This window comes from Pseudorca crassidens, chromosome 18 (assembly GCF_039906515.1).
Source record: "Pseudorca crassidens isolate mPseCra1 chromosome 18, mPseCra1.hap1, whole genome shotgun sequence".
Lineage (NCBI taxonomy): Eukaryota > Metazoa > Chordata > Mammalia > Artiodactyla > Delphinidae > Pseudorca > Pseudorca crassidens.
In genome coordinates this window covers 4,329,278-4,353,793 of record NC_090313.1, presented here as the reverse complement: position 1 = coordinate 4,353,793, position 24,516 = coordinate 4,329,278, and the positions used below count along the sequence as shown (strand labels likewise).

Here is a 24,516-nt window from a genome sequence, read left to right as displayed (position 1 = left end):
ATGTATGAACAAATTTTTTTTAGGTCAAGTGTCGGCAAACAGCATTCATGGGCACATCCAGCCCACTACCTATTTTTTGTAAATAAAATTTTATTGGAATACAGGCAGTGAAAATAATGAGGATATCTGTTTTCAGGCAGTCAAACAATAAAAGGGAGGATGGGCAAAAAGGAAACAAGAAAGTATTTGGTCATCTTATATAAAACCATGAAATTTAAAAATAACATTGACATAAAGTAATATCAATATTACAAGTATAAAATCTAGCATTTATGGTTAAAAACTAACTGTACAAATAGTATGGAGAAATGTGTTTGGCAAACCATTCAGCTAAAAAAAAGAGATTTTAAGGTTTTGTTGACCAGAAGTTCCATTTGAGCCACTGGTTTGAAGAAGCTGCTCAATTCAGGCAAAGAAATCAACCAAAAAACTGAAATCAGCAAGTCGGAAGTAATCAGGACAAAGGGTTTGATATTTAATCTATGACTAAAATTCTTCGTTTAATTTGTATCACACTTGTTTTTCCGGAGGATAGAAGTAGCATCTGTTTATTGTGTATTTTGGTAAATTTCACAAAGACACAAAGAAGAAAATCAACATCCTATGATCCATTCATTCTCAAAGAGCATCCACCACATTTCAGGATAAAGTATCTGGAGAATGAATATGTTTAACCTGCAGAGTGTATCGTGTAGATAGACAAGATAATTGTGTTTAAAAACTTAAAAGATGCTAATTCATGAGCTCATAGACACACTGTCTACTATTTATAGGGGAAAACTGCAAAGTTGGGCATTACACAGGGATACATTAAGAATTAATCTGTACTGAATATAAGAATTAATTTGTGCTTTTGTTGAGTAGGGATGGTGGTGTCACATCACTGCTTATTGTACATTAAGAGGTGTCTGGTAGGGACAGCTCTGATCTGCCTCTTTCTGTTCCCTCAGTGGACGTCCATTTAGAGTCTCCAGAAATGTTTGGTCTGTTATGAGTATATATTTCTCACACTTTACAGTTTAAGTATTAAAAGTCAGCCTTCCCACCCCTTTAAGTCCAAGTGGTCTTCGATTCAATGAGTTTAAAACCTGCCCATAAACAAGTTTAAAGTAATAGATTCCCACATTTACTCCGGACCTTCTGAATGACAGTCAACAGAGAGTGGGGTCCAAGGACCCCCTGGTTTGTCTGATGGGGAGGGGTGTGGTGCTGTTATTGCTGGCATCATACGGTCTCAGAGGGTCACCAGCCTTGATAAACTGTAGTTCACTCAGCAGCGCTGACTCCCTTCCCAAGCCGTGCTGAGAATCATGGTTCTGCAACGTTAGTGTCCATCATAGGCTTGTTAAAATACAGATTCCTGGGCGGCAGCCCCAGAGTTCCTGGTTCAGTCGGTCTAGGTGAGGTCCGTGAATCAGCATTTTCAGCGAGTTCCCAGGTGATACTGATGTTGCTGGTGTGTGGACAACCTTTTGAGAACTACTGCCCTAGAACATCTGCTCACTTGGGGATTACATCTTTGTTTGGTTTTGTTTTTCCCCAGACAAGCGTTGAAAGTAGGTGAATGCCTTGATAAGCAAAGGGAACTTGTCGAGGATGCAAAACCTCAGGCATTTACTGAATTAAAATCTGTTGAGATTTCCAAGTGATCCGGATGCAGTTTCAGAAGCACTGTGAGTGGATTCCTGCACTGGATATTAAATAGGGTTAATCTCACCCTATGAATATTTTTTAAAGTGCATTCAGTGCATTTTCTGCTGTTTATTTTGTTAGAATGTCTTCGACTCATGGAATCAAAGAAGCTTGGCATTAAAGTGTCCCTCAGAGTTTCTCTGGTATAATCTTTAGTAGCTGCATGGATCTTCCTTACAGCTACTCCAACAGGCAGTCACTTGAATTGTCCTATTTTCCCAGAAAAGGGTGGAGAACATGGCTGTGTGTGTACATGTATGTACATGTGTGTGCAGGTTCCCAATATTATATATCATAATAATTAGAAAATAATTTTACCTTTGTTATTTGTATTTGTCTAGTTTGACATATATACATATATACCTACCAGAATTTCCTATCTCTATTACAATAGTGTACGCAATGATTATCTTTTAAAATTAAGTACAGTCTTCCATATATATGCATTTCTTGCTTTACTCTGACTTCTAGGCAGAGGCCACGTCTTATTCAGTCACAATACCTGTGCGTTTTGGGTTTTGGTCAATGTTTTAGGAATGAAGCTGGCATTGGGGATTAATAGCTGTTCAGTGTAAAGTAACGTTTCTCCATAACAGAGACGATAGATGCACTATGTTTGTTGAAAAGAATAGTGGGGATGGGAAATGATACTTTTTGGTAAATCTCTGTTTTTCTTTAACCAGCCCCTTACGCAACAGGAGATGTGATTTCAATTTATCATCTTTATTTGTAATTGCACATTAGTAGAAATGGAATTATTAATGTACTTCAGTGGGAATTTGCCACCGTCACTCTTACATAAAGGATGCCTATCTGGAATATTATCACAAACACACTGATCTGTAGAGAGATTATCAGCTTCTACAGAACTTGAATAAAACACAATCCACACATTGTCACATCAACAAGTAACGTATTTTTTCAGAAAGCTCATCAGAACCTTGAAATCCCCCCGGGCAATCAAGCTTCGTTGTATAAACACAGCCTCGAGGTGCGATTTAATAGTTTTGGTTGCCAAAATATCAGATAACAGTTCCTATGTAAAACATTTCTTTTCTGTTTGTATCACCTTGTCTTAACTGTTAGAGAATAAAAACCAATCAAACAAATTACTTTGTTTAGTTTACAAAGAGGAATATGGTTACCACAAAAATGCTGGACAAAGAGGAAAAATATGTCCAGTTTTGAAACCAGCACCTACTCATCTCAACAGCATTTATCGCTTCTGAAACCCAACATGACAGTAAATGTGGATAATGGGCAGTTCTGCGGAATCTGTAGGTGGACGTGATGGTATTGCAAATTCGCTTCCTGGTATCCTGGCTTTAATAACTGTCCATCATTCTGAGTCTTCCTAATCAAAACCGGAGAATTGTGTTTGTCGAGAAATCCTATTTTGATTAAATGAGAAGCATGCTTGTTGAATTTTTTCCCTAATAGCATCAATAGTTTCTGAATGGGGTAGTAAAAATGCAAGTTCCTATCTCCATGGCAAGAAACCTCACAAGTTTGGGTATATGAGGAAGAAGGAAAGGAGCAATAGAAGTAAATTATTATGTGCAAATCATGATACATAATTGGATCACCTATTGCTGTGGACTGAATTGTTCCCTCCACAAAAGCTCATACATTGAAGCTGTACCCCCCAGTGTGACTGTATTTGGAGATGGGTTCTATAAAGAGGTAATTAAGGTTAAGTGAGGTCCTAAGGGTGGGGTCCTGATCCAATAGGTTTGGTGTCCTTATAAGAAAAGTCACCAGAGAGCATGTCCTTCTTCTCTGCTATCTGAGGATGCAGTGGAAAGGCAGCTGTCTGCAAGCCAGGAGGAGACCTTGGTAGAAACTAACTGGCCCACACCTTGATCCTGGACTTCCCAGCCTCCAGGACTGTGAGAAAATAAACTCCTGTTGTTTAACCCGCCAGGTCTGTGGGATTTTGTTATGGCAGCCTGAGCTGGCTGCGAATACCTGTGTTCGTAGGTGTGTGTTGATATGGTCTCAATGGGTAGCGTAGCTGGACAAGTTATGCTGGGAAGTTTTGGGGACTTTGTTCGTATTATGTGCTACTCTTGCGCTAATGGGAAGAAGTCTAGTTTACATGCACATGTCATGTGACTTAAAAAACTTGTGTCTTTGTTCATGGAATCATATTCTTTCTATCTCTTTCTCTATTTACTCAATGGCATTTACTTGATATTTAAGATTCACTCAAGCATCCTCTCTGTTGAAAAGTCATTTATAAAATCCCCAATTGGTTTGTGTCTCTTCTCTAAGCTTCAAAAAGGCCTTAAGTGTTTTACTTATTATTTGCTCACTGGAAATACTCATTTATGTGAATATGTAACCACTTAGCCACTAGAGAAGAGGTTAGCAAACTATAGCCACCAGATCAGATCTGGCCTGCCACCTACTTTTGTATGACCCGAGAGCTAAGAATATCTTCTACATTTTTCAATTGTCAAATTTTAAATGGTTCTATATATACCTACGTAATCTCCTCAAGTTTGCCTCTTGGCATACAAAACTAAAATATTTACTCTCTGGCCCTCTACAGAAAACAACTTGCTACCCCTGTCCTAGACCATATGCTCCTTAGATGAAGGCAGGTATTATTGCCTGTGCAGATGCTAACATAATGCCCACCAGCCGTCATCCTTCTGGGTCCAAACTCTATGGAACTGAACAAAAAAGATCTGACATCCTCTTCCATTTCAACAACTGTCTCTAATGTTGGACGGATTCTTCAGTTTGTGAGAATTTTTCTGATGGCATTGTAAAAGACAAACTCTCACCAATACCATCTGTAGAACATAAAATTCCAAGTCAGTGGCTTGCAAACAACGAAGGTTCCTTTCTCTTCTACATTATATTTGACTGTGTTTAGGAGTTGCACACCTAAGCTCGAATCAGCTCTGATTTGGGCCTCTTTTTCATGATGCACCCCAGGGTTCAGGAATAGCCCAGATCTAGGACATGCCCTTTCTGTGCTGGGGGAGAAGAGACATGGCTGAGTGGCTGCTACAACTTGTGCTGAGATGCAGCATCTGTCACTCTCTTATATTCCATGGGTTAAAGGCAGTCACATGGCCCAGGCCAACATCAGTGGGGTGGAGAAGTGTCTTATTCATGGGAAGTACCCCAGAGCACGTAACAAAGAGTAGGGGTGTATACGCTTCTGGCTCGGTTAGCAGTTGCCCCACAACTTAGTGGCATAAAACAGCAATGTGTTATTTCTCCCAGTTCTGTGGGTTAACTGGGCTTAGGGGGGCATTTCTTGCTTTGGGTTTCTCCATCCATTGCAGCCATACAGCAAGAGGTTGGTGTCAGCTGGGCTGGATGGACAAGATGGCATCTTCATCCCTGTGTCTGGTGTCTGGTTGTTCCTTCATGTGGTCTCTCTCTCCAGCAGAATAATCTGGACCTCTTACCTGGTGGCTCAGGGTTCCAAGGGGCAAGGAAGGAAGCTTGCAGTCCTCTTACAAGCTGGGCTGGGAACTAGCACAGCATCACTCCCCCTGTATTTCATTGGTCAAATCAGTTGCAGACCAGCTGAGATATTTTCACTGGGAAGCAAGCAAGTGGCCAACTTTGGGACAGGCTACCAAGTCTTCTTGAAGGGAGAACATGCAAGTAATTGAGAATGATGCCTAAAGCTCTGCCTATGTGCACCGGCACTGAATCGAATCTCTGTAGACAGAGTTTTGGGTGAAGTAGAAGAGAATAGCTTTATTGCTTTGCGAGGCAAAGAGGGACACAGCGGGCTTGTGCCCCTCAAAAACTGTGTGTCCCAACCTGGGAGGATTTGGTGAGGAGTTTTATAGCAATAGTCAAAGGGCAGGGTTGCTGGTAAGATGCAGGGTGTGTAGGGCCTGCATTCCTTTAATCTGGCCTCAGATGATCTCCTGATGGGCTTGTGAGGTTCCTTTAATCCGGAATGAAGAATGCTAACATCTTCCATTTGTTGGGGGTTTTAGTTCTGTAAAGCACTCAAAGATACCGTTATGTGCATCCCTTGAGGCGGAACCAGGACCCTGCCCCAAGCCTGTGCTATTGATTCCTGACTGCTCCCCACTTGTCTCTGCATCCCCTCCCTTCCCTGATTAGCAGCTGTTTGAACCTCCCCCTTGGAACTCAGGGAAGGTCATGGAGGCCGAACAGAGAGGCTCCCGTGCCCAGGAGCCCCATAGGGTCTTGCTCGGTTTCAGGAACAACAAAAAAAATTTCGATAGTCATGCCTATACCTATGAATTGCTATTATATCATCCTTCACCAGTAAGTGTATGTGCGTTTGGTGTGCTGAATACTGTAATACCAGAATTTTTTTTTTTCCAAACTATAGAATTGAGGGAAAGAATAATGTGAGGCAATGATGATGAAACAGTTTTGAGGTGTCTTTAAAGGTAAGGTACCATGCCTGGTACCTTGCATGGCACTGTACCACCGTTTTCAAAGCTTTCTTCAACACCCTGTATGCTTGTCACATTATAATTATCATGGCTTTTTAATGGTCATCCAAGCCTGGGCCAGATATTAGTCCTTTGTGTCTCTACTCTTCTCGGGTGCTAACCTGCTAAATGTTCGTCTTTTTCCAGATTTAGAAGGGACATCTTTTGGAATCTAGCTGTGGGTCTTGGGTGGCAAGTGTGGAAGGGTCACATCATTCATCTGTGGACTTCTTTGTGGTTGGCAGGGGAGAGCAAGACAGCATCACCACGGGGAGAGGTTGACCCTTTAATGAGGCGCCCTTATGTGGAAAAGACAGAAGGGCTGGTCCAATAAAAGCACCCCAGGGACTGGTCTTATGCTTGGCAAGGTGAGGGCACGTGATCTGTTTTGAGATTGTTACTGGATGAGATCCCTTGCAGAAATAGTAGGAGTCATTTAGCTTGTTTAAATGACACAGTTGTCGCTGAAAGGCCAGGCTGTGAAAGAACGTAGCCATGATGTTAAATTGGGTGCGGGGAGAGGGATGAAGGGACACACTTCAGCTGATTGGATTAAACTAATGGGCAGTAGCCGCCCAGCCCAGCAGAATCACAGCTACAGATCTGGGTTGGAATCATCGAAAAGTTTTCTTTGTTCCTTGGAAGTGATGTCAGTTACTGTCAATACATCTTTTTTTTTTTTTAATACATCTTTAATAGAAACGTGAGTTAATACGTTCGAGAGCTGTTAAATATTCTAATTCAACTGGCAAAGGATACATTTTCTTCTGGGTAATTTTGCCAAGTCTCAACGTATTCTTCCTGCTAAAACCACTCTGCAGGGCTGGCTGGTTGTCTAAGGTTTAATGACATTTGGAAGGAAAGAGGGCCTGCTCCTTTTCAATGAAATATAAAATAGGAAAGAGAAGTATAATAGATTCTCGAAGCTATTTCAATTTAAACATAATTAAGTATCTTTATTGGGAATTTGTTATACTGTTCAATGGATTAGGAATCATAAATTACCCCGTGATCCACTCCAGACATCTGAAAACTTTTTCTTTAAGAGACCAAATAGTAACTATGGTAGGCTTACAGGCCACAAGGTCGCTGACTTACGTATACTCAACTCTGCCTCATGGCAGAAAGTAGCCATAGACAGCAGGTCAACGAACGGGTGAGGAGGGGTTCCAATAAACTTTGTTGGCAGAAACAGAGGTGGGTGGTTTTGACCCAGGGGTACCTAACCCTTTATCTAGTCCCACCCCTCCTCTTTCTGATAGATTTGGGGGACATTTTTCCATAGAAAGGGGGACAGATGATGAAAGGTGACGATGTTTGCTTTCGTACATGCATCATTGGGCTTCCATCCTAATTTCTACTCTGATAAGCTGGATGGTCTGCCATGACAGCATTCATTCACTCATTCCTTCACCATTCACTTCTTCATTGTTATTCATTCACTCTTATTTTATACTAGCATTTTGTGGAATCAAAATGCCATTATGCCTTTAATTTTTAAATTATAAGTTATGTCAGGGAAAACGTAATCGCAAGATGACGTTGCTTGCGGGGGCCAAACCAGTTTTAAATAATGACCTATAAGTTGCTTGTTTCATGATTATAAATCATTTAATTCTGTTTATCGGGCAACAGTGTTATGTCGTGGGATCACTAGTATATGATAGTTTTCATTCATGGTATCTAAATGGTCCTCATAACTCAGGAGTCGACAGAGCAGCTCAGGTCATCATTAGGACTTTTGAGGGGACCTGATTCGTATCATTTTTCTTACCCAGTTCTTGACCAAAGTGAGAAGACAAAAATCGTCAAAATGTCATCTTTCTTGCACGTAAAGTCTAGGATGAAGGACACTGCTTGGTGTGAGAGGCAAAGTGTCTGCTAATAGAACCCCAGAATTAGGCAGAATTGCACACACAACCCCCAGTTACGGACAGTTTGGGCTCAGGCAGACCTCCCAATGAGGGATGCTGTTCAGGCAAGGCTGGAGAAGGGAAGGAAGACAAGCATTCCTTTGCAAGCAGTTTGTTCGCAAACAGCTGAGAATCCCCTGTTGTTTTGTTTTGTTTTCTCTCCAGAATTACCAGTTAGATTAGTCAGTCACTTCGCCTTCCCTCATGGATTGTGAAGAATTAGAGAGTGACCCAGAGTGTCATCCTACCTCCATGTCTAAGGAAACATCAGAAAAGAAGAGGCACCGCCCTCTGCATTGTTTTGTGTTCTGAACCAGAGGACGCATCCAGGAAGCCTGCTCTTGGGGGGACGTCTGAGTCTCTCAGAATATTCTCCCCCATCTTCATGAGCACCCACTGCTTTCTGATGGATCTTTCTGGGACCACTGAGAAGCAATATAGATTTTTGTACCGAAAGATTCTGCAGTGGGCCAACAGTGCATTACTTTAATTGATTTCAAGGCCACTCTGTATTCAAGACTATAAATGAATTTTATTTCCCATCCCCAGCCCGTCCTGACACATTGTCCAACAGAGCCCATCAGGGATTCTGCAGCCAGAATAAATGAAAATATTAAAACAAAAGAGCAACTCAAATATAAAATCCCAGTGGCCTAAATATTCCCAAACTTGACTACGAATCTTCTTCCGTTGTTAAATTCCCAGTGAGAAAAGAAAGTTCAAAGATTAATACGTCTTATAAATTCAAGTCCAGAGATACTCAGTTGCAAAGGAATTGAAATCCCAAACCTGATTATCTTGACTTTCTGAATTAAATGTCCAAAATTCCATATGCATATGAAATTACTATTTCAGAAGCATTCTTTCCATTTTTCTAACTTGGCTCAGACTTAGCTAAAAAGGTTCCATATGTCTTGGTGGAGCTGGGGACTCTTCAGTGTAACATTCTGAGCAGTTAGTCATTATATTAGTCTGTTTGGGCTGTCCCAACAAAATACCGTAGTCTGGGTGGCTTAAACAATTGGCATTTATTTTCTTACAGTTCTGGAGACTGGAAGTCCAAGATCAAGGTGCCATGGAGACAGAAAGAGACAGAGAGAGACAGAAAAACTCTCTCTGGTGTCTTTACTTCCAAGGATACTAGTCCTGTTGGATTAGGGCCCCATCCTTATGAGCTCATTTAACCTTAATTACCTCCTAGAGACCCTATAGACGAATACAGTCACATTGGGTATGGGGGCTTCAGAATATGAGTTTTTTTGCGGGGGGACAGAAACATTCAGTGTGTAGTAGTCATCTTAATGATGTGACTAATTTAGCTCTCTTTTGTTGTGTATATCACTGCCAAATCGCTTATCAATTTCACATCAAGTCCAGTGAGTAAATACTAACCATAAGGTTATTTGGATACCAATGTCATACACACTAAATTTAGAACTATTTCCCTAGTCCTAGAGCAGAATATTACAGGAAGAATTATTCTAGAATCTAATATTTTGTGTTGCCAGAGACAAGGGGGATCATAATAGTATATTGACCAAGCCAGGGCATGTTTAAGAGTGAAATGGGGCCACTGTTAATAATTTTGACAGAAATACAGGTATAACCTGGGACTGTCCCTGGCAAACCAGGACATTGGTCGCCCGAACTATCTGTACCCTGCACTTAACCTTCTCATGAGTTTCACTGCATTTCATGACCAGGAATCTTTCATCTCTGTCATTCCCAGTAGATTATAAGCCCTGTTAAGGAAAACCTTCCACTATATGCATGTAATAGGTGGCCAACAAGCATTTGTTCAATAAGCTAATAACGTTTTAGTTTTCTGTATAGTTTTATAGTTGAGCTCTACATCGTGTGTCCAAGATGTAGTATTCATTGATAACCTATGATGCGTTCCTAACTCAAACCAGCTCTGACTTTCAAACTACCTTAAAATACATGGTTTCATTATACCTAAACATTTCCTTTTCTTTTTGGCCGTGCCACGTGGCATGCAGGATCTTAGTTCCCCAACCAGGGATCGAACCCATGCCCCCTGCAGTGGAAGCACGGAGTCTTAACTATTGGACCGCGAGGGAAGTCCCTAAACGTTTCCATTTTAGGGTAGCCATTTAAACGTTAGGGTGAGATAATGATCCCAGTCTTGCCTTTGTCACAGTTTAATAATATTCTCACTCCTCAAAAAGCCCTGAGTCACTCTCTGAAATTCCTAGCCATGACTGTACAATAATTCGTGGATTCGTGCTCTATATTGATTTTTTAAATGGCTTTCAGTTGACGGTCCTTTCTTTGGTCTTTGAAATGCTTTGTTAACTGAAAGTACTCTCTGTTTTACTGCAAGGGGAGGATCAATTTATTCAGTAAAAATATTTTTAGGAATAAAAACATCACAATAGACACTGGATTGATGATCTATGTTGAGGGGAGAAGCCGCTACTAACTAAGAGTAAGTTACAAGTCGGGCTGACCCATTTAATACTATTTCCACATATACTCACTTGAATCATTCACTACAACTACTTTATTGTGAGACCCTATTACTTAAACTTGAAAATTTACTTCTGTGGCAAGTTAATAAATATTGAAATTATGTGAAATAAAGATTTCTACATTTAGTAGAAATCAATTTTGAGATAAAAGTAATTTGGTTTATTATTAGGAAATCCTTACTATTTTTTAATCCATGGTTTTAAAAGTACGGTGATGACATTGTGTTTTTAAACTAATATTCTTACAGATCTCTCTCCACTTAGGACCAAAAAAAAATCCCAGGGTATTTCTGTACATCATTCTCAGCTATTTTCTTCACAGCTGTCAAAAATGGGATAACTTATATTAGGAAGGAACTTATAATGTATTCAAAACAATGAAGTTTGCAGGAAAATGAATCATGCAGAGTGACCTGAAAATTATCAATGCACATAGCGAGGGACTCAAGAAGAAAAAGATTTTAATAGGAATGAAAAGCCTTCTCGACAACTGACAGATGGTTAGAGATGGGGCAGTGTGACTTTTTTTCCAGCTCTGATCATCATGACACTAAAAATCAGAGTCCCACTCAAGAACTAGAATACCAAATGTGGCACTCAGCAAAATTACGCCCTCCCCTTTCTTTGAAGAAACTTCTATTAGATCTCTACAAAGCTGAGGAATAGAAGTAGTCATTTATACATTAGGTTTAATAAAGCAATGATTATTTAACAAAATAATAAAACAAGAAAGCTATATCTATACATTTCCCATTAGAGATCACCTACCCATCATTTCCAGATTGAGTTTTACAGATTTATCAGGAAGAGACTTATTAAGAGGAGTCATTCCATGGCTATTTAAAACTCTGCTGCTCTTGTCCCAGTGAAAGATGTATTTGGAGCAGGTACAGATGCAAGAGAATTTACTTTCTATGCCCGATACACCTCACTGTCAAGACCAGCATCGACAGCGCAGTCATCTTCCTGCACTTGAACATCCGAGCGTTGTTTCATTAGGTACTTTTATATGGTGACTTCTCATTCGTTATTGTGTTTTGATCCTTACTCCAAATAAAGCGTACACTTGCTGATAACAGGACCTGCATTTCCCCAGCGCGTAGCCCAGCACCCTTATTCATGGCAATTGACTGACAGCCTCATCCAGCAGCAGCTTCTGGGTCCTAGTTGTGTTTCTTGTTTCATAGTATGGGTTGGACCCGCTTAGTGAATACACTCCTGGTGCACGCCCGCTGAGAATGGGTCATTTCTTCATGCCATGCTGTAAAGTACCTTAGAAATGCAGTGTCAAAGGCACCTTCTCCCATCCCAACTCTTATTGGGATAGGAAGTATTGGAATAGAAAAGATTTGGAATAAAGGAGTTTGGTCTTCCCACTCTACCAGGATATCGCCTTACAGCCTTACCTAGATGGAACCTTAGTGACATATACAAGTGTCCTCTCATAGATTGTGTCCCCGGCACCTAACACAGGGCCTGGTACAAGGCTGGTGGCTAATAACTATGCTGTTGCTATTGAAGTGATTAATAAATCGTTCAAGCCATTTTGCAGGGAATTTTCTTCCTCTTTATGCCTCCACTAATGTTTATAAATTCTGTGTCACTAAACACACACACACAGCACACGTACACACACCAAGCACTTGTCAGACCAAATTCTTTAAATCAGTACCTCTCAACCATGGCAGCTCAGTAGACTCATTGGGGTTTAAATCTTTTAAAAAGTACGGATGGCTGTGTTGGGGCCTGGGCAGTAGGTAAGGTTGTCAGATAAGACACAGGATACCCAGTTAAATTTAAATTTTAGATAAACAACCAATGTCAAATCCATTTTCCTTGCTTTTTTTCCATCAAAAGGAGATACTCCTCTGGTGTTTACTTACATACAAACTAAACATCAGAAGAAGCGAGAACTTTGGTTTCTATCGTAGGCGTCCAGAACAGATTTTTTGTTAAGTTTCTCTGAATTCTTTTCATGAAGATGAATTTATTTATTTCTAAAAAACTTTTAACAGTTTTAATAAACTATGATTGACGTACAATAAACTGCACCTGTTTTTTCCGTTTAAAAAAAAATGACAAGTTTTGACCTAAACCTACATCTCAGAAACCATTTCACAAATCAAGATGGTGAACCTGTCCATCGGCCCCAGAAGATTCCTCCTGCCCCTTTTGTAGCCTCACCTTCTTACCCATCCCTGCTTCCTCATCCCCAAACAGTCAATGATGCTTTTGTTTACTAAAAATTAGTTTCATTTTCTGAAATATTTTACAGATGGCATCATAAGTTGTGTCCTCTTTATCTGGCTTCTCTTGCTCAGCATAGTAATGTTGACATTCAACCATGTAGTTGTGTGTCATCAGCGGTGTGCTGGGCTGTATTTCTTTTTAATGTTCACTCACCTGTTGATAGGTATTTAGGTTGTTCCCAGTATTTGGTTATTACCAGTACGGCTACTATGAACACTTGTGTCCCAGTCTTTACATGGACATGTTTTCATTTTGGCGGTGGAGTTGGGGGTAAAAATATGGGAGTGGAATGGCTGAGGCATATGGTTAGCATACGTTTAACTTTTAAAAATACTGCCAAACTCTTTTTCAAAATGGTTGTACCATTGTGTATTCCCACCAGCAGGGTATGAGAGTGCCAGTTACTCACATCCTCTCTAACACTTGGTGTGATCAGTCATGTCATTTGTTACATTCTAATGGGTATAAGCTGGTATCTCATTGTGGGATTACTTTGCATTTCCCTGATGACTAATGATGTCAGCCATCTTCCCATGGACGTGTTTGCTATCCATACACTTTATTTGGTGAATTTTCTGTTCAAATGTCTTTTCTAATTTTTCAGTGGGCTGATTGATTTTTAGACTTCTTTATAGGTTCTGAAGACACGTATATATTAAACATTTAATTGGCACACATTTTCTCTAAGATTGTGTCCTGTCTTCTACATTGTGAAAAAGATTACATAGAATTGGTGTTAATTATTCTTTAAATATTTGGTAGAATTTACTGGATACACCATTTAGGCATGGAGATTTCTTATTTGGGAGGATTTTAAGTATGAATTCAATTTATTTAATGGTTCTCAGGGTAACTAGAGAAGGCCCACGCACAGCAACGAAGACCCAACACAGCCCAAAATTAATTAATTATTAATTTTTAAAAATGAGTAAAATTTTAGATTGTCAAAAAAAAATAGTTCTCAGGGTATTCATGCTGCCTAGTTCATCTTGGTTGGATTTCAGTAATTTGTAGTTTTTAAGGAGTTGATCAGATTTATCTATAAAGAGTTGTTCGTAACATTCCCTTACTACACCTTTGATATCTACAGCGTCTGTGACAATATTCTCTATTCTGATAACTTTATCTTCTGTCTTTTTTTTCTTCTTTACCAGTCTTGCTAAAGTTTTATCAATTTTATTTATTCAAAGAACTAACTTTTGATTTTGATTATTATTTTATGTTCAAATACTTCCACTGATTTCATCTCTTATATTTATTATTTCTTTCCTTCTGCTTGCTCTAGGTTTATTTAGTTCTTTTTTTCTCCAGTCTTACAGTAGAACTTTAGCAATGTGAAATCTTTCTTCTTTTTGAATATAAGCATTTAATATGAATTTCCCTCTACTTGTCGAAATATCATCACTGAGCTGATGATGAGTTTCCCACATTCTTCCAGTAGCCACTGGCCTGGAATCCAGGGAGCTATAAACCCAGAAGTTGGTATTGGTGCAAGTGGAAACAGCTCCAGGAGAAGCCCTCTACTCCAGGCTCAAGGGGCAGGACATGAAACTAGTAAAGATCCAAGCATGTGGAAAGGCACTGTTTTTATCCCCTCCAATCTCTCATGCCTCATCTCAAGCAGGCCTGTGGCAGAAGGCTCATAGGCAGCTAATTCTCTGAGGGAGGGGAACTTTCTTCCCCAGTCAGAAGAGCTCCCAGGAGGGTGGGATGAACCCCTATTGATCTCCTCTCTTTCCTGTCAACCTGCAGCTCAGCCCCAGATGCAGGCACAGTCAAAGGGATGCACCGTGGAGGGGATAATAAAGCCCCAGACTTCAGGCTGGAAGACAGGAAAGGGGAGACTCAAGGAGCAAGAAAGTGCTAGTGAGACTGGGAAGGAGGGGGAGCCCTGGAAGGTGACACAATAAAGCCTTTTAAGAACCCAAGGCTCACCTCCAAACTATGTGTGTGAGGATCACAGATGTATTTCCCTTTTTTTTTCCATTCAATTTATTTTTTATAGACTATATTTAGAGCACTTTTAGGTTCACAGCAAAGTTGACTGGAAGATAAAGAGATTTCCCCTATGCCCCCTGCCCCCCCCACATGCACAACCTCCCCCATTATCAACATCCCCAAGCAAAGTGGTACATCTGTCACAATAGATGAACCTGCATTGACACATCATTGTCACCCAAGGTCCATGGTCTACATGGTTCACTCTTGGTGTTGTACGTTCGCACCTTCATTTTTCAAAGATATTTTTACAAGTTAATTGAGTAATTCGAGTATGATGCATCTTGGAGAAGTTTTCTTCGTATTTCCTGTGCTTGGGATTCAGCAAGCTCCTTGGATCTGTGAGTTTCTTGTATCTGTGAGTGTGCAGCTTTCAGTAAATTTGGAAAAATTTTGTCCATATTTTCATGGAGGATTTTTTCTTTCTCACCTACGATTGCCTCTCATTTAGAATCTCCAATTACGTGTGTAGTAGGTCCTTGAAGTTGTCCCACAGATCACTGATGTTCATCTCTGTTCAGTCTTCTTTCTCTGTGTTTCATTTTGGATAGTTTCTGTTGCTGTGTCTTCAGGTTCGTTAATCTTTCCTTCTGCAGTGTCTAACCTACACTTAATCCAATCCAATGTAGCTTTTGCTTCAGTTGCTATAGTTTTCATCTTCAGAAGTTCAACCTGGATCTTTTAAAAATCCTTCATGCTTTTAACATATTTCATCTTCATTTTAGTATATATTAGTCTACTAATGCCATTATCTGCCATTTCCAGGTCAGCGTTGACTGGTTAATTTTTCTCTTTATAATAAATCATATTGTTCCCCTCCTTTGCATCCTCGTCATTTTTGGTTACATACCAGATATTGTGTTAGTTTTTCAGGGGTACGTATTTTTGTATTTCTGTAAATATTCTTGAATTTTGACTAAGAAACAAGTAAGTCACTTGGAAAAGTTTGTTGTTTTGAGTTTTTCCTGGCACGCTTCGTTAGTTAGAACCAAACCAGTATGTAGTCTGAGCCTAATTACTTTATCCTACTGATGCAGGACAATTGAGTTCTCTTTCCAGCGCCCCATGAATTGTGGAATTTTTCACTCTGGCTGATGGGAATAGCCCAACCTTCTTCCCGTCTTTGCCGTGAGGATGGTTCCCTCTCCTCCACTTGGGTGGTTCTTTCCTGGGACATTGGTGGTTTATTCACATGTATGTGGTGGTCAGTATTCTGCTTGAGACTCAAGAGGGCTCTGAGGATCTCGGGACTCCTCTCTCGGTACAGCTCTGTCTTCTCAGATTGTCTGCTCTGTGAACTCAGGCTGCCTTGGCGTCCCTCATGTCCCAGCACCATCTCCTCCACTCGGGGAGAGCCTCAGCCTTCACCTGGGATTCCTCTTTGAACCACAGCCTGGAGCCTCCCCCCATGAAGTAAGCTGGGGGACTCTCAGGGCCTAACTCATCTGTCTTCCTGTCTCTCAAGGATCACTGACCTTCATTGTCTGGCGTCCAGGGCCCTGAGAATCATTGCCTCACATATGTTGTCCAGTTTTAAATTGTTTGAGGATGGCAAGTAAAACGAGTCCCTATTCCTCCATCTTGACTGAAAGCAGAAATTTATAAATTGATTTTTTATATTGGATTCCTACTGGATGGGCCTTTTACCTATTAAATTGTTCCTGGGCTAGGTTGTGAGCACCTATAATCTATTCTTACAACAGAGAACTTCCTAAAACGAATGGTATTGTTTGAAGGCTTGTATTTTTTAGGTAGTTTTTGATACTCTGGGTAATAGTAGACTTTTCTCCTTTGATCTTCCAATTATGTATACCAACTTTTCCTAAACAGACTTGTATCTCTGTAGAAAAATTAACATAGAGCAGCTGGTATTTTATAAAATGATGATTCTAGACAAGAGTTTGGATAGGAAGTGGAGGTGAATACTATATTTGCTTGAATGTGCCTGGGATTCTAATTAAGCTAAAATTAAGCATGTTACAAATTGTCCAGGAAGCTGATGACTTTTTTCTTATTCTTAGAGAATTCATGGGTTGGAAGTTTCTATGACCAAAATGGCTAGAATTGCATATTTATGTGCACGGCCCTGAATAGACTTAGGAACATTCTACCCGACACCCTGTGCCAAAAAATAAAATGATTTTGACTCAAGAAAAAAGTTCCACCTGCTTTGCCCACAGTAGAATTTTGAGAGTTAGCAGGAAATCTCCCATTCTCTCATTGATGATCTACCAGTGCTTTAACCTGGGGAAACCCTGAGACATAAAAAGATCCTAAGGTATCTCAAAAATTAGTAAGTGACAAGGGTAGATACCTTTCACTTACATTTCTCATGTTATCTCAGAAATCTTTACAGCCATTACCTGAAAATATTGCTAAAAGCATTTATCAGATCAAGAGTAAGACTCAGGGCTTCCCTGGTGGCGCAGTGGTTGAGAGTCTGCCTGCCAATGCAGGGGACGCGGGTTCGTGCCCCGATCCGGGAAGATCCCACGTGCCGCGGAGCGGCTGGGCCCGTGAGCCATGGCCGCTGGGCCTGCGCGTCCGGAGCCTGTGCTCCGCAAAAGGGAGAGGCCACAACAGTGAGAGGCCCGCGTACCCCCCACCAAAAAAAAGAGTAAAACTCAAAAAGTTAAGACTTAAGCAAATGCCTCTGGCCTTTACTGTGTACTATTGCCATTCCATTTCAGTGGTCTGGGAATATATAAACATACATATGTAGCATATATAGTATAATATATAGAATACTAACAATAATTGATCTGTTTCAAAGAAACAAACAAAAAACCTAATCAAGACAGGCCTTGAAAGGTATATATATATATATATATATATATGTGTGTGTGTGTGTGTATTTATTTTATATATATATAAATAAATGAGTATTGTACATTCTTTCCTCAGGATTTTCATGTTATACATTCATTTACTTAAAAAAATAAAGTCTTCACGTGAAGCTGCAGGTACATCATTCATTGACGTATTTAAAATTAAGAAACGTAGCAATCACACATGAAACCTGACAAAGTGCAGTGTTACATGATGCCTGTACTTCATTTCCCCCGAAGGTTATTTTATTTCTTGCCTTAAATCTTACCCAGGACTTCTCTAAAGACCTACAAGCTTGAATGCTCAAACACATCTCTAAAACGGTTTTCCATTAGAGTTAGTGTTGAGTTCCTACAAATGACCTGAGGCCCTGCTAAGTGTTAAGGATAGAAAGATGCATGAGTCTTGCCCAGATCTGAAGTTCCTCCCAGGTAAGTTGGGGGAAGAGACGCAGGAGATGGTACTGGGGTGCTGTCAGAGCCTATAAGTAAAGCCCGTTACCCCCCCAGAAGGAATTCCAAGAGGACTCTTGAGCGATGATGGGAAACAAGCTCGCTGCCAGAGGTGACGGAGGAAATCCCAGACTTAGAGGGAGACCTGAGGATATGATGTGAACAAAGGGAAGGAGGGAAGAAGCATCAGAGGGCGTCTGGGGAAGACATTCTCATTGCAGTAGCCTAAGTGCATTAGGGAAAACGACAGCTGAGAGGAAGGCAAGAGCTGTGTATTTTAGGTACAAACTTGGAATTTATCCTGTAGCTAATAGGCACTAAATGTTTAAAACCATGTGATACTGTGGTTTCATTCCCCTTCAAGCTAGGTCAGGGGTTGGCAACCGATGGCCCACGGGCCACATCCAGTTGGCAGCCTGTTTATTAAAGTGTTTTTGGCACCTGGTACCCCATTTGTTTACGTGCTACCTGTGGCTCCTTTCACACTACAAAGGCAAGATTGAGCCTAAAATATTTCCTGTCTGGCTCTGTACAGAAAAAGTTAGCTGGTCCCTCCCTGAGCTAGACTTCTCCAGCACACTTTCTTCACCTGACACTGGACCAGATCATTGTTGGGGGCAAGATAATTGTTTGTCATGGTGGCTGGCCTGTGCATCGCAGGACATTTAGCAGCATCCCTGGACCCCACACACCAGATTCCAGGAGCTCTCCCCTCCCCGCTCATGACGTAAAAACATGCCTCCAGACATTGCCACATGTGCCCTGGAGGGTACAACCACTTCGGGTTAAGAACTGTCTCTGTGGATAAGCATCAAGGTCCTCCTGTAGAGCCCAGAGAGCTATACTCAGTATCCTGGGATAAACCATAAGAGTATGAAAAGAATATGAAAAAGGACGTATCTATGTGTATAACTGAGTCACTGTGCTGTACTGCGGAAATTAACACAACCGTATAAAGCAACCACACTTCGGTAATTTTTTTTAAAAAAAGAACTGCTTCTCGTAGCTAGGTTTTAGTGAACATGACCTTAGCTAAAGTTGAAACAGTAGGAATTTGAGGGAACTGAAAAGACAGATGTGGGGAAAAAAACATATTTTGGATGTGGAAATAGCACCACTTAGTGATTATAAACACGAGGCTTCAAGCAGATGAGCATCAGGGATGACGTCTGTAGGTCTGGCTTGGGTGCTCGGTCCGGTGCCTTGGGTCACAGTTAGGTGTCCTTCACTGAGATAATCACAGAGGGACAAGCAGGTATCAGAGGGAAGAAATGAGTTTGACTTTGGACACAGTAGGTTCAGGTACCTTGATGTGCTCGGGTTAAAGAAAGCTAATAACCTGCTGAATATGAGAAAATTCTGGCAGACGAGGTATATTGGAATGTCACTAGATTGTGGTCAGGGTTGAAGAAAACCAGAGGGTGCAGCGTCAGCAAAGCCATGAGAATATGAAGCCTTTGGGAACTGCGACCAAAGGAATTTCTGCAGCAGAGAGAACCAGACAAGGAGCACAGGTTGTCTGCTGTATCTCTGTGTGAGAGAGAGATGCACAGAGGGTGCCGGGCAGAGGAAGGAGTGTGTACATTGAGTTGTGGCTGAGAGTCCAGGACTTTTGAAAGATAGAATGAGAAGAGGCCAGACAAGAAGAGATGGAAGGTCAAGAGCTCCATGGCCTCCAAGGAACACTGTAAGGAGAGGCAGCACTTAACGTGGCCTGAAACCTTCCCAAGACGAGTGTAGGTGAGCAAGACACTTTGCTTAAATGTTGTATAAGGCCAGGTTCCTTATAAATTAACTCCTAGCGTGTACAGACATCGCACTTGGCAGGTGGCAATTGTGACGGCAGGAGAGGGTTTTCACGGGCAGCAGCATCACACCGGGTACTGGCAACAGTTTGTGAAAGAGGTGAAGTGTCTGGGGATGCAACTGAAGTCGGAGCTTGCATCTTTCTCCTTTCGTAACATATCTAGGGTCACGTGTGCACTACACAGCTTTCTAGAGCAACACATGTATTATGTATTACATGTAAACACAGGTTTAAAGTTAATCCATTTTGTCATTTTCACTGAAATTGATCCACTCAGCAGTCCTGTTTTTAGCTGGTTTGGGGATAGTTTAAAAATGGTTTTAAATAAATCAGCCATGGGCTGCTTTTAATACCACCCAGTCAGAAGGTGTAGAAGAAGACACATCTGAAGAACAACGGGGACTTGAAAAGTGTTTTAAACGATCCAATGAATAAGAGAAAAAGTGTGCTGCTAGGTAGCACTTGTGCAGGTACAGTGGCCTAGAGAAGAAAAGATCTTTGCTGATTTCTCCTCATGACCACATCTGCTCCCCCGGCTTGGGTCCGATGCTGCTGAAGTAACCAGCACCTCTTTGCTGCTATGAAGTGAGTCCGTGCAAAGGTGGACAGTGAATTCCACCTCGGAGATGGTGACCATGCGCCAGCTAGACAAAAATGGCCAATTCCCCTTAATACATGTTCCAAATACAAATAAGAAATAAGTGACTATGAAACTGTGCTTTCACTTGATGTCTAACATGCGATGTGATGGTACAATCATTGGTTTTTATATATTTCCATAAGGGGATGGTCACCAGCAAAGCAATATCCCTGAGTTATTATAAAAATAATATTAAATATTATTTAAGTGCATTTACTTTATAAATTCGTATACCTCTATATAAATATTATAGATTTAATTATCTTACTATATAAAATAATATTTAAATAACCATTAAAATTTTATTTTCTCCCACCTCCTCTCATTGCTTTTCTTCCTATCCTTCCTTTAGTCACTCAGCCAGCAGTAGCTTGTGGAATGTGTTCAACATAATAAATACTGTGCAGTACTTTAGGGAGAAACATATAGAATGCATAGAATATTCTCCTTTGCCTCGGAAGCTAGGGAGCCCGAGGATGACAAAGGGAGTGATGCGATAGAGGAGGATGCATGCAGTGTCTAGTCCAGGCAGGTAGGTTTCCAGGGAGAGGGTTCACAAAGTCTCCTGGAGTAGATGTCATTGACCCCAGGCTTGAAGACCACCTAGGATTAACCAGAAAAGAAATCAATGAACAGTTGTCCACACAAGCAGGTGCAGAAGCACAACAATAAGGATGAATTGTGCGTTCAGTAAAATTCAACGTGGCAGGAGTGCGTGATCCTGACGGCCAGGAGATGTTTAACTAGGGAAACACAAAGCCTGTAAAAAAACCTAGGACCGCATGCTGAAGGTGGGGAGTCCCCGAAAAATGCTGAGAAAAACGGTGTGAGGATTTGGAAAGACGGGCAAAGCAGGCGCAGTAGGAGACTATCGATTCCAGGAATTGAGACATCAGTAGCTGAGGCTTTACGGCGGGAACTTAATTGAGAGGAAGAGGACAGAAACTAGGGATGTTTAGGATGTGAAATGATCAATACACGTTGACGGACCTGTCTTTAGAGACGTCCAGGTTTCCGGGTGAGGAGGTGGAAAGACGGTAGATCCCACATATGAGGATTAGGAGGGAGTGTGGAACTTGGGGTGTGCGTGGGAGATCCACACTGGCTGTCCAGGAGGCAAGGGGGCGCATTGGTGTGAAGTTCAGGAAAGTGGTTACTGTGTCTCACAGACACACAATTTTAACATCAGTTTATAAGGGATGCTTACAGCCTTGCGGGTTTTGAGACGGCTCAGGGAGAAATTCCAGGAGGGGCAAGAAGCACGTGCTGAAAAGCACATGTATTGATGAGAAGGATGGAGGGGATGAAGTATATAAAGGAGGCTGAGACGTTGTGGGACAGCTTAGGGGCAGCCTCGAAGAATGGCAAGGAGACTATTTCAAGGAGGAAGGAGTCAGTGGTTTCATATGCCACAGAAAGGTCAAGTTATACGAAAACAGAAAGGATCGCAGGAGAAAAAAGCCCTGAAATGCAGCCATTGGATTTGACAGTAGAGAATTTGTTAGCTATCTTGACATATGAGGTTTCGATAAAATGATGGGCACAAAAATGGAAAGTGGATTGCAGAGGTTGGAGAGTATATTGGGATGAAGAAGAGAATTGGATTTGATTATTGTTCCAGTGCTAACCCACCCCTTGCTAATTCTCAGTTACCACATCACATTGTGGTAAAACACAACTTTCAAAAGGGGAAAATCATGACTGTCATACAAATGTGTTACGAACACCTCTCAAAGATTTTATTCAGTTCCTTAGGTAAAGAGGAGACTAATAAGGTGCTACAACCAGATCTGATTTACAAGTGAAGAATTTATTTACAGAGATTATATTCTCTAGGGGCAAAGTTTATTTACCCCGCCATGACGAACGTCCTTTGTGTTGCTTTGGACAGAAACCGTCTGCATGTCATCAGTTTCTGTAGTTTAAGTTCTATCACAGCAGAGCTGCAAAACAGCTGAGTTTAAAGCAATCAAAGATTATACCTCTATAGAATTCGGTAATCCCCAAGGGTCCACTGGACAATGCCCAGAATTCTTTTGAGAGGACATGCAAAGGCAAGACCATATCTTGTTCACCATTTTTCCCAGTATCCAGCAAAGTGTCGTACACACGTTAATCTTAATGGTAATTGTCAAGAGAAGTGATAGAAAAGCTAGAGATGATTAGAACCAGAGCTTTTAAGTGTGTGCAATGCCAAAGGTGTATATGTGTTACTGGACATGAAGAGACAGAGCATTTTGCATATTATTAATTCCTCTAGGGTTCTAGTCAATCCTAACTTTAATCATGCCTTCTCTGAATTAAAACTTTCATTAGAGGCATCAGCACCTAATGGTGAGTGATATACTTAAATTTCCAAGATATCTCAAATAGCACGCATCTTACATCATTTGGACTTCTCCAGCCAATATTTTCAAATAGTAATAATAAGTAATCAATATTTAATATGACAATTATGTGCACATTTTATTTTCCCTCAAAATATGGGTGTACTGGGTTCTAATTCAAAAATGTTAGTTACCCTTCACTATTTGTTATATCATTCAAGAGTAACATTACCTGTATTTAAAGTGTCTCATTAAAAGAGAAAAAAAAATAGATGTTAAATTTTTCCTTTTGATCCTATGTTCTTAAAAATGTTCATTCCTTGCATTTCTTGGCTGGATGACAACTCAGTTAACTGACATTAGAATTTACTGCTGCTAATTTTCCATGACTCACCACAATACAAAGGTCAATTTTGTCTTTTTTTTCAGTTTCCCTTTTTCTTTTTTTAATTTTCGTATAATTTTTAAAGTTTACTTTCCATTTGCAGTTATTACAAAATATTGGCAATATTCCCTGTGCTGTACAATACATCCTTGAGCCTATCTTATACCCAATAGTTCATACCTCCCCTTTCCCCATGCCTGCATTGCCCCTTCCCCCCACTGGTAAGGGTTTGTTCTCTATATCTGTGAATTTGCTTCCTTTTTGTTATATTCAGTAGTTTGTTGCATTTTTTAGATTCCACATGTAAGTGATATCATATGGTACTTGTCTTCCTCCGTCTAACATTTTACTCAGCGCAATGCTTTCCAGATCCATCCATGTTACTGCAAATGGCAAAATTTCATTCTTTCTTGTGACTTAGTAATATTCCATTGTGTGTATGTACCACATCTTCTTTCTCCATGCATCTATCGGTGGACACTAGGGTTGTTTCCATGTCTTTGCAATTGTAAATAGTGCTTGTCTGAACATTGGGGCGCATTTATCTTTTCAAATTAATGGTTTTGTGTTTTTTGGATATATATACCCAGGAGTGGAACTGCTGGGTCATATGGTAGTTCTGTTTTTAGTTTGCTGAGAAACTTCCATACTGTTTTCCATAGTGGCTGCACCAGTTTACATTCCCACCAACAATGTAGGAGGGTTCCCTTTCCTCTGCATCCTCACCAACGTTTGTTATTTGTAGACTTTTTGCTGCTAGCGATTCTGACAGATGTGAGGTGATACCTCGTTGTGGTTCTGATTTGCATTTCCCTGTTGATAAGCAATGTTGAGCATCTTTTCACGTGCCTGTTGCCCATCTGCATTTCCTCTTTGGAAAAATGGAAGTATCGGATGACGGTATTTTAAATTAATGCTTTTTGTGTGGTATTCACATACAATGGAATATATTATTCAGCCTTAAAAATGAAGGAAGTTCTGCCTTTTGTGCGAACATGGATGAACCTGGAGGACATGATGCTAAGTGAAATAAGCCAGACACAAAAAGACAAATACTGTATGATCTCACTTATATGTGGCTCTAAACAGTCAAAATCATAGCAACAGGGAGTGGAAGGGTGGTTTCCAGGGGGTGGGGGGAGGGGAAGACAAGGAGGTGAGGGTCAAAGAGTACAAAGTTTCAGTTCTGCAAGATGAGTAAGTCCTAGAGGTCCACTGTACAGCATTGTGTCTATAGTTATCAGTACTGTATTGTTATCTTAAGAATTTGCTAAGAGGGTAAATCT

The 24,516-nt window shown here is 40.7% G+C and overlaps 1 protein-coding gene across 1 annotated transcript in view; it reads left to right on the top strand.

The window, feature by feature from the left end:
• MYO16 (myosin XVI) overlaps positions 1 to 24,516 on the top strand; it is a 427,770-nt gene that overhangs the window by 301,901 nt on the left and 101,353 nt on the right.